The 11693-nt window shown below is 49.6% G+C and overlaps 1 pseudogene across 1 annotated transcript; it reads left to right on the forward strand.

Annotated features, from left to right (window-relative positions):
• The first annotated feature begins 551 nt into the window (after nucleotides 1-551).
• LOC308240667 (prefoldin subunit 3-like) lies at nucleotides 552-1458 on the forward strand (annotated as a pseudogene). Its single transcript has 2 exons — nucleotides 552-829; nucleotides 1123-1458. The product of its transcript is annotated as a prefoldin subunit 3-like (transcript).
• The last annotated feature ends 10235 nt before the right edge of the window (nucleotides 1459-11693 follow it).

Here is an 11693-nt window from a genome sequence, read left to right on the forward strand (position 1 = left end):
AACCTGTCATCCCGGCTCTTCTTCTGACCTGTTCCGATTGTTAGAAATGAGGTGAGCCCTTCCAAACCAGGGGTCATGGCAGAACACAAAGCACTCAAGTAAACTCATAAAAGAGGTCAGATTATGATATTGCTGTGGCCGCTTCGGCTCAGCAAGCAGACATAGCGTCGGCCTGCAGGAGGGTGCACGGTCCGCTAGAATTTATGCCTGACGCACACGTGATTTGTCCCTCACTCTGGATCGGAAGAGCTTAGGCTCACATTCTTTTTTTTTTTTTAATGATATATGTTTATTGATTTCAGATAGAAAGGGAGAGGGAGAGAGAGACAGAAACATCCATGATGAGAGAGAGAATCATGGATCGGCTGCCTCTTGCACACTCCCTACTGGGGATCGAGCCCACAACCGGGCATGTGCCCTTGACCGAAATCGAACCCGGGACCCTGCCATCCGCAGGCCGACGTCGGCTCTATTCTATCCACTGAGCCAAACCGGTTAGGGCTAGGCTCACATTCTTGAGCGATTGCCTAATTGAAAGGATTAAAGGGAAGATGGCAGTGGCTAGAGATGGCTATGGCTTAGGAGAACTCGCTTCAGGGAAGGGAGATGGCGGTGGCTCCACCTGGGGATTCCTGAGGCCGTGTTTTTGGAAGATGTGGATTCTTACATGAAACAGCCTGGGGATGAGACTGCGGAGACAGTGCTAAAGAAGTTGGAGGAACAGGACCATAAGTATAAGTTTATGGAACTCAACCTTGCTCAGAAGAGAAGTAGGCAGCTAAAGGGTCAGATTCCTGAAATTACGCAGACTGTAGAAAATCTGAACTACGTGCAGAAGAAGAAGGAAGGAGGAGGAGGAGGAGGAGGAGGAGGAGGAGGAGGAGGAGGAGGAGGAGTCGTCATCGTCCACCAATTCAATGGAGGCCAGATTCTTTTTTTTTTTTTTTTAATATATTTTATTGATATTTCACAGAGAGGAAGGGAGAGGGATAGAGAGTTAGAAACATCGATGAGAGAGAAACATCGATCAGCTGCCTCTTGCACACCTCCCACTGAGGATGTGCCCGCAACCAAGGTACATGCCCTTGACCGGAATCGAACCCGGGACCTTTCAGTCCGCAGGCCGACGCTCTATCCACTGAGCCAAACTGGTTTCGGCTGGAGGCCAGATTCTTACTGGCAGATAACCTGTCCGGCCAAGCTCCAGGTCCTCCTACCGACAGAGCGTGTCTGTGGTTAGGGCGGTTCATGAATGTAATGCTTGAGTATGATCTTGATGAACCTCAGGCATCGTTGGAAAAGAATTCAACCGCTGCCACAAAGGATCTGGATTCTCTCGAGGAAGACCTTGACTTTCGTCGAGATCCATTGACTGCCACTCAAGTCAATATGGCCACCGTTTATCACGGGGACGTAAAAAGAAGGAACAAAGATGATTCTGCCAAGAAGAAAGCATAATTCTGGCAATGAAATTTTTCATTGTGGTTCATTTTTCCAAACATGGTCTTTTAAATATTCCAGAGTTTATTCTTACAGGTTGACATTAGTATGAATGTGTGTGTGTGTGTGTGTGTGTGTGTGTGTGTGTGTGTGTTTAACGAGTAAGAATAAGTGATCATTAAAACTTTAAAAAGATATAAACACCAACACCATTTTATGTAGTTATGAAAACAAAATAATTTCCAAATATTTAATGGAATTAGCAGCATTATTTATTCACTTATTTATTTATTTTGCATTTACGACATAGTAAAGAGTACTGTCATCATTTCTTGTTGGTTTATTGTAAGAGCAGTCTTCACTGAAACGGCTGAAAACGGATGTGTGCTGTGGAGGCTGAATTCCGGACACTTAAGCACAGTTTACTTTTTCTTTATTATATGACGAGAGGCCCGGTGCACAAAAATCGTCCATGGGTTGGGGGTGTGTGTGGGGTGTGTGTGTGTCCCTCAGCCCAGCCTGGGCCCCCTCTCGCAATCCGGGACCCCTAGGGTAGGGTCCCTAGGCCTGGCCGGTGATCTGATCTGTGATCAGGGCCTGTCGTCGGGGCTTTCCTTTCCCCGGCTGCCTGCAGCTGGCCCCGCCACCGCCCCTGCCACTGCTTGCCGCTGCGCAGCACCACCACCCACCACCCACCACCACCACCACCACCACGGGTCACCTTCCTCTGAAGGGCAACAGGCATGGGGTGCGATCACTTGGCTGGCCTGGGCCTCCCTCTGCGGGGCGATCGCTGGCCGGCCCGGAACACCCTCCACAGCATCCCGGCCGGTGGCCTGGGCCTCCCTCCATCTGTGGGGTGATGGCAGGCCGCGTCCGCGTCCCCGCCCCGCCCCGCCCCCCCCCCCCCCCCCACACACACACACAGCAATCCCACCGCAACTGCCTTGGCTGGCCTGGCGCCAGTGCGTGTCGTAGCATGATCGTTCCGCTGTTTGGCCGATCTGGTCTACTGAGCATAGTATGCCTTTATTACTATTATTATTGTTGTTGTTGTTGTTGTTATTATTTGATGATGGTACTCTGACTTAAATATTTTCAGATTTGCTTTTCTTCAGTAAGTGTGGGGCTTTGTGTTGCCGTTGTTTATTACACCGTTCTGTACTTTACAGGAAACTGTCATTTGCCTTCTTAGGTTTTAAGAGGACCGTGAAGACAACACACTTTCCTGTCCTCTGTCAGTGCACAGTGTCTTTGCAATGTCAACATACGGGAGATTTCAGCCAACGTGAAATAACAAAATCAGCCACTCAAAACTGTCGGCTAAGGTGATTTTGTATTTCTTTGTAGTTCTCCAAAGCAGCTGAAGAGAAATATTAAGATTAAAAACAACAGTTGAAATGACTTGTGTTTTTAAAATTTTACTCACGTTAAAACCTTATATGAATAGTAGTGGACGATACAGATTATGATAAAAAAGACAGATTAGGATATTGCCGTGGCCGCTTCGGCTCAGCGGACAGAGCGTCGGCCTGCGAACTGAAAGGTCCCGGGTTTGATCCCGGTCAAGGGCACAGGCCCGGGTGGTGGGCTCGATCCCCAGTGGGGGACTTGCAGGAGGCAGCCGATCCATGATTCTCTCGAATCGTGGATGTTTCTCTCCTCTCTCCTTCCCTCCCTCTCTCCCTCTTCCTTCCTCTCTGAAATCAATAAAGACATATTAAAAAGAAAACAACAACAACAACAACAACAACAACAACGCAAAGGTATTATTCCACCTCCACGTAGTAAAAAGCATACTTGTACAATGTTTTGTGTTTGTATTTTATGTTATTGAAACGGGGAAGTTAAAACGGGGGAGGGCAGGGGCGGCGGGGAGGAGGATAAAAGGGAGGGATTGACCTTTGCCTTTTCAAAATTGCGGCTGCCAAATCCCTGGAGCTAAAATGGTGGCTGCCTAAACTCCCTTCTTCCTTTTTTTTTTTTTTTTTGTTAAATGTATTTTATTGATATTTCACAGAGAGGAAGGGAGAGGGATAGAGAGCTAGAAACATCGATGAGAGAGAGAAACATCGATCAGTTGCCTCCTGCACACCTCCCACCAGGGATGTTCCCGCAACCAAGGTACATGCCCTTGACCGGAATCGAACCCGGGACCTTTCAGTCCGCAGGCCGACTCTCTATCCACTGAGCAAAACCGGTTTCGATTTTTTTTTTTTTTTAAGTATACTTTTATTGATTTCAGATAGGAAGGGAGAGGGAGGGGTGAGAGAGAGAGAGAGAGAGAGAGAGAGAGAGAGAGAAAGGAACATCCACGGTGAGAGAGAATCATGGATCAGCTGCCTCCTGCACACACACACACGCCCCCGCCCCCCCCCCCCCCCCTACGGACTGGGGATGGAGCCCGCAACCCAGACAGCTGCCCTTGACCGGAATCGAACCCGGGACCCTTTGGACCGCTCTAACTGACACTCTGTCCGCTGAGCCAAACCGGTTAGGGCTTAAACTGCCTTCTCTGACAGAAAAGATGACGTGCTAACCTGACGAGCTCAGGGAAGGCCTGTACGGCGGTCTCGCAAACGGAAAGGCCTAAAGCGAGCACAGGGGCGGTCTGAAGGGAGCCCGTAACTAAGAGCAGTTGTGGTGGGTGGTCGCGTCCTAGGCCGGAATCTTCCCTGACAAGGTCTGCGTTGACCTTAACTGAACCTACGGTCCTTTTGCATCTAAGACAACATACCTCTGAAATGTCAGAGGAACTTGTAGTTCCGAACGCCCCTCCCCCTTCCCTTTCCCCCCCGCCTTACCCCCCCCCCCCCCCCCCCCCCCCCGCCACACACACACCAGCAAATGCGCCTGGGCGCTGGGACAGAGACCATAGATTCCTTCATTGTCATTGTTATCATGTGTATTGTTGCCTGTTAACTATCTGTCCTGCACCCACCTAAGTAAAAGAAGTAGGTGTGGCCCTGGCCGGTTTGGCTCAGTCAGTGGGTAGAGCCGACCGACGTCAGCCTGCGGACCTTAGGGTCCCGGGTTCGATTCTTGTCAAGGGCGCATGCCCCACTAGGGGGCGTGCAGGAGGCAGCCGATCCGGATTCTCTGTCATCCATGATGTCTCTCTCTCTCTCCCTTCCTCTATAAACTCAATAAAAACATATTTTTTAAAAAAAGAAGTATGGCCCTAGCTGGTTTGGCTAAGTGGATAGAGCATAGGCCTGCGGACTCAAGGGTCCCAGGTTCGATTCCCGTCAAGGGCACGTACCTTGGTTGTGGGCACATCCCCAGTATGGGGAGTGCAGGAGGCAGCTGATCGATGTTTCTCTCTCATCGATGTTTCTAACTCTCTATCCCTCTCCCTTCCTCTCTGTAAAAAAATCAATAAAATATATATTTTAAAAAAAAGAAGAAGTATGTGTCTATCATTTTACTTTTTATCTAATCCCAGAGGTTTCCCCCACTCCCACCCCCACCCACTCCCCCTTTGCTTTCTCCTCCCTCCCTCCCTCCCTCCCTCCCTCCCTCCCTCCCTCCCTCCCTCCCTCCCTCATCTACCACCAGTAGATTTCCTGTAACCCACTTACATCTCCTCCTTGCATTGTCACGTATAAAAGTATAAAACAAAGTGCCGCCCCGGCCAGTTTTGGTCAGTGGGTAGATCATCAGCCTGGGGACCGAAGGGTCCCGGGTTCGATTCCATTCAAGGGCGCAGGCCTGGGTTGTGGGCTCGATCCCCAGTAGGGGGTATGCAGTAGGCAGCCCACTGGTGATTCTCTCTCATGGTGGATGTTTCTATCGCTCTCTCTCCCTTCTCTCCCTTCCTCTCTGAAATCAGTGAAGATATATTTACAAAAACAACACAAATGTATTATTACACCTCCATGTAGTAAAAAGTATACTTGTACCATGTTTTGTACTTGTATTTCATGTTATTAAAACAGTGAATGCCCGCCCCCACCCCCCACCCCGACGGGCAGGCGGGGAGGGGAGCGCTGGGCCTGCATGGGGGGGGGGGGGGGGGGAGGGGCCGGGCAGGAGAGACTGCACGCCGAAGAGCACGCAGTCAGATTTGGTCTTCTTCTTCAGGTTCCCGAGGGATCCAGCCGGATGCCAGAAGTGGGTGTAAAATTGTAGGAGAGCAGACTCAGAAGAAAATACACCTGATGGACTAAGCAAGCGTTACCGATTATGTGCCAGACACTCTGAGGCCTCTGTGATCTGCAGAGCTGGTCCTCACAGGACAGTTCTTCGAGATAATGCAGCACCAACAATATCTGATCTTACCAGTCATTTGAACGATGCACATAGTAGACACAGAAATCCAATACAAGAGTTGAGTGAAGATGAAATCAGGACACTGAAACAGGAAAAATATTGACGAAACTTCTGAGCAGGAACAAAAACATAAAGAAATCAACAGCTGCCGAAACCGGTTTGGCTCAGTGGATAGAGCGTCGGCCTGCGGACTGAAGGGTCCCGGGTTCGATTCCGGTCAAGGGCATGTACCTTGGTTGCGGGCACATCCCCAGTGGGAGGTGTGCAGGAGGCAGCTGATCCATGTTTCTCTCTCATCGATGTTTCTAGCTTTCTATCCCTCTCCTTTCCTCTCTGTAAAATATCAATAAAATATATTTTAAAGAAAAGAAAAGAAATCAACAGCAGCCGTGCTCAGAACTCCAATAGAGAAGGGGGCGAAGAACAGGATGAAGACATTTTACCTTGAACCCTCGAAGAGAAGGAAAGCAAAGAACACTTGAAATCTTTATTTGAAATTTTCATTCTTAATGGGAAAACAAAATATATCTCTAGATGGACATGAAGCTGATGAAATCCCAGAAGGTCTCTTTACTCCCGATGACTTTGAGGCGGGCACTGTTGAAGTGCCGGATACATTCTGGGGAAGAGGTTCTGAGAAAGCGCTTTGAGACCACAGCAGTCCACACACTTGTTCTGTTCAAAAGCACGGCAGAAGCAGACGCTAGAGATCTGTGAGTGAGGGCTGCATTCGGGAAGGAACGCTCAGGGAAGTGAGGGGCTCTCGCCCCTTTTCGATGACCGCTGACGGATGGACGGACGAACGAACGAACGAACGAACGAACGAACGAACGAACGAACGTGGCGGGGCATGGCAGGGGAAGAGCACCTGCCCGTGTTGGTGAGGTTTGCTGACGAAGCTCATGACCCGAGAGAGGAATCTGTGGGTTTCCTGCCTTCTGAAGCTGCTGCCGAAATTTTGGCTGTGAAATGTCACACTACGATACCTGAGAAGTGGGGATTAAACATGGACTATCGTCGTGGCCGGGCTCACATGGCGTCCAGTGGCTTTTCTTCCAAAATGAAAGCTGTTGCTTCTAGACTTTTGGAGACATATCCCTCCTCAAGCTGTCCACACACTGTGTCTGCTCCTCCCGTGCCTGAAACGTGTGGTTGGCAAAATCGGTGCCTGTGAACGGGAGCGTCTGCCGCGTCAGGAACAATTGAGGAAGTTTGTTGTTTTTTTCCATCGATCGCCACAACTGCTTTTAGAGCTTGACCGTGTACCTTCTGTCCCCTTTCGGGACAACGAAGAAAGAAAGGGGTACAGACCTGAAGGAAATTTGCCATTGAAAGCGGACAGGCAGGGCGGGCGGGCATGATGCTTTTGAAATTGTAGTGGAGCTCCTCCTACAGGCACTTGTTTTCTGTGTAGACCGGTATGTACACAGAAGGACACACACACACACACACACACACACACACACACACACACAGTAGACGGAATAACTGTATAGCGGGCCGAGCATATAGAGCTTCCATCCGCCACTTATGAAGCCCTCCGCCTGCCACACACAGATCAAGTTTTTTCCTAATGTTTACGCATTGCTAAAGGTCCCACGCACTCTCCCTGTGATGAAGGTTGAGAACAGACGCTAGGAAAATGGGCGACAGCATTACCCGAGGAACGCTTTGACAGACCAAAGGTCAAGGAGCTTAGCTTTGCTTAACATACATTTTGATATGAAACATGATTTGGATTTAACGGTGGACACGGACATCAAACTCTATACAACTAAGTCAGAGCTTCCTACAGATAATTCCAAAAGTGTTGGAAATACCCGAGAGACTTTTAAAATAAATGTGCTTTCTCTTCTATTTGATATCGGGGCGTGGGGGGGGGGGGGTTAAGAAATATGAAAACAGAGAAGAGCTGTAAGATATATGTAGGCCACTTAATCACTGGAAAGCTTGAGTACATTCCATTAGCCATTGATAATCTGTCTGTTTAAACGCCCCCCCCCCCCCCCCCCGTTTGAACGCTCATGCTTTGGAGAACTGACCGTCCTTCCGGAGGGTGGCGTTGAAAGGGCCACGTTTGTCTCACGTCTGCGTGATCTCTGCTAATGGCACTTTGGACTTGTTTTGGCGAAGTCATTGTAGACATGACATTTATTCATCACTGTGGATCCAGTTGTTGGGTATTGAGTTATCAGGTCTTGGAAGAAATAAATTTTGAGAAGGTGTGGTAGGAATGTGTTTCATAAAACTGTACAAGGAAGGTCACGACTAACCTTTTTGAACAGCCGGAGTTTTAAATATACTATGAGAAGTCTGTAACAAACAGTCACATTACCAGAAAGGGAAAGAAACGTGAGCCTGCCAGACAAGAATTTCGGCGTAGATTGTGTCTTTATTCGATGATCTTAAACACGTTACCCTTAAACATTGAAGGGAGAAGCCGCCGCCGCCGTTGTTCCACCCACATCTGGGTGTTGCTGTTTACGTTCCTACGTTCCTTTGTTGAGCCTGTATCTTTTTTTTTTTTTTTAATATATTTTATTGATTTTTTACAGAGAGGAAGGGAGAGGGATAGAGAGTTAGAAACATCGATGGGAGAGAAACATCGATCAGCTGCCCCCTGCACACTCCCCACTGGGGATGTGCCCGCAACCAAGGTACATGCCCCCGACCGGAATCGAACCCGGGACCCTTGAGTCCGCAGGCCGACGCTCCATCCACTCAGCCAAACCAGCTAAGGCGAGCCTATATCTTCATAAGCTTTTTAGCAAGTATGTGTCGAACACTTGTGTTTCACGGTCAAGACAGGATCAGAGGCCATGGCTACCGACAACAGATCTGTCCGTTTCACTCTTTCTTTTTCCACGATCACATCTACTGCCGCGTCTTGATCTGTAAGCGAGACCTAGACAGCCTACATTGCTGTTATTTTTGGTGAAGAAACTCAATTTTGTACAGTTTGTTTCAAGGTAAATAAAATGTGAATCTGTTTACATAAAAACAAGAACAGTGAGATAAAAACGGGGGTGGGGGTGGGTGGGGGAGAGGATAAAAGGGAGGGGTTGACCTTTGACGTTTCAAGATGGCGGCCGCCAAGTCCCTGCAGCCAAAATGGAGGCTGCCTAAACTCCCTTCTTTCTTTGACAGAAAAGGTGACTTGTTTGTTTATTCCCACACAACCGTGGACGAAAAGGGGCCGCGTGCTAACCTGACGAGCGCAAACGGAAAGGCCTAAAGCGAGCACAGGGGCGGTCTGAAGGGAGCCCTTAACTAAGAGCAGTTGTGGTGGGTGGTCGCGTCCTAGGCCGGAATCTTCCCTGACAAGGTCTGCGTTGACCTTAACTGAACCTACGGTCCTTTTGCATCTAAGACAACATACCTCTGAAATGTCAGAGGAACTTGTAGTTCCGAACACCCCTCCCCGCCTTCTCCCCCGATAGCCCCCCCCCCCCCCCACGACCACGACCAACACCACCACCACCACCACCACCACCACCACCACCACCACCACCACACACACCACACACACACACACAAGGAAATGGGCCTTGGCGCCAGGACAGAGACCATAGATTCCTTCATTGTCGTTGTTATGATGTGTATTGTTGCCTGTTAACTATCTATCCTGCGCCCACCTAAGTAAAAGAAGTAGGTGTGGCCCTGGCCGGTTTGTCTCAGCAGATAGAGCCGAGGTCTGCCTGCGGACCTTAGGGGTCCCAGGTTCGATTCCGGTCAAGGGTACAGGCCCAGGTCGTGGGCTTGATCCCCAGTAGGGGGCAGCCGGCGGCTGGTGATTGTCTCTCACCGATGATGTTTCTGTCTCTCTCTCCTGCTCCCTTCCTCTCGGGAATCAATGAAAATGTACTAAATTAAAAAAGAAAAGAAAAGAAGAAAAAAGAGTGAATAAGACAAAGTGAATAAACAGCCATTCTACCGGAGCATTGTCCCAACCCCCTGAGATTCTGCTTCCCGGCAAGTGTGGACAGTTTGGCTCAAGTAAAGTCCTAAAAGTTCTCTACGGGTTTGAATGTTTTCGCGTGAACACGACGTGTACACCTGCTGGTTTCTGAGGGCGGGGCAACAGAATCAGTCCATGAGGCCTGCTGTGAAACCGTAGAGGAGTCTGTTTTTGCTGTCATAAGCCAGGTCACCCTTAGAAGGAGTGTAGGAAAAACAAAAGCAGAAATGGGATTTACAAAAGAGAAAACAGAGAGAATGGAACATAGGGATGCTCCCAGGACTGTGAGAGGGTATCTCCCCTTCTCCTCACTCATGCTGCTTTTGGAGAAATGGAAATGATCCTAAGAGGTGAAGGTACTGAAGCGCTTGGAGAGACAGACCGGGGCTACTTTACCCCTTCTTAACCCTACCCAACCAAGTCTCCTCTCCCTCTCCCTCGGAGTCAAGCTCATGTGCCGACAACGGTAGGTAGGTAGCGGTACCTAACCGACCGATGGCTGTTTTAAAATCAGATCCTGTCCCCTTTCAACAAGGGCATGTGACAGGGGCAACTATCTTTCACTGGTCAAATCGGCCCCAATTCACCTGATAGGGAGAGAGAGCTTTGTCTCTGTCTGTCTGTGTTTGTCTTTAAGCCAGTGATGCCAGCATATGTTGGTTATTGGTTTTTGTTGGGGGTGTGTGTGTGTTGTTGTTTTTTTAGAAGGGTCATGTGTATGTAGACTTCAATGAGCCAGATACTGAACCAAAAGGGGAGAATGACGATTTTTTTAAAAAATATATTTTATTGATTTTTTTACAGAGAGGAAGGGAGAGGGAGAGAGTTGGAAACATCGATGAGAGAGAAAGATCAATCAGCTGCCTCCTGCACACCCCCCACTGGGGATGTGACCACAACCAAGGTACATGCCCTTGACCGGAATTGAACCTGGGACCCTTGAGTCCACAGGCTGACGCTCTATTCACTGAGCCAAACCGTTTAGGGGGAGAATGACGATTTTTAAAAAGGGAACATCCCGAGAGGAATCTCATCTTGAGACCGACTGAACGTATATTCGCCAACTGTCTTTTCTGCACGATGAACTTCCACGAGAGCCCGAGCGACCCGATTCACGGGGGACCTACCACGCTCAGAATGGCCCCAAACAGCCCCAGAGGCTGGCAGAGACGCCTCTCACTCTCGGCTCGCTACCCATGTGTCTCTGTAGATGGGGAACCAGGCCGCAGTAACCTTGAGAGTCCCCTTTTTTGGGGGTACATACTCCCCAACACTTGGGAGAAATTAGACTCAGGGGGCCCCACCAGGGGAAAAAAAAAAGGCTAATCTTCTTTGGCAACCTAGCCCGACCCCCCTCTATAGAGTGGACAATGGAGGGGTCTGGCCAGTTTCCAGCACCACGGGGTTGAATGCAGGCTAGACCCGTTTTCCCATTCCCAGGGAAGTGAATGGAGAATAAGGCCTTCTCAGATCCGTGTGTCTTTTTCCATACACGTGAGCCCTTATGTACGACTCTCAGAAATGACCCTCCTCCTCAGCTCTAGGCTCCCTGCAAACCAGATCGCTCTGTAATGGCTGCAGAGCCTCCGAGAAAAGCATGCTCCCATAGAAAGACACATCTCCAGAACGGGCAAATGGACTCGTTAGCCCATTGCCAACCCTCGCAAGTGCTCGAGGAATTAAAACAACACTGCCCCCCTTTGACGACGCGGTAGGTACAGGGTCGGAGGTGTGTGGCTCCAGAATATCAAAGCGCAACACATCCTCTTACCGCCTCAAGGCTTCCGATGCTGGGTTGAGCAGAGAGAGGCGATTGTGGAAAAGCACCTAATTAGGCGGGGGGTGGGGGGATGGGGGAAGCGCGCTCTCGCCGGTGTGTGTGTGTGTGTGGGGGGGAGCGTGTTCATTGGACAAAGGGGAAGAGCTCATCGTGTGGAGGTATTTCTGCAGGGAGGTCTGTCAGGACCGGACAGGGGAGGATGTGAGCCTGGCTGGCTGGTCCATCGACTGGAAAAATGCAAAC

This window comes from Plecotus auritus, assembly GCF_963455305.1.
Source record: "Plecotus auritus genome assembly, contig: SCAFFOLD_52, whole genome shotgun sequence".
Classification (NCBI taxonomy): Eukaryota; Metazoa; Chordata; class Mammalia; order Chiroptera; family Vespertilionidae; genus Plecotus; species Plecotus auritus.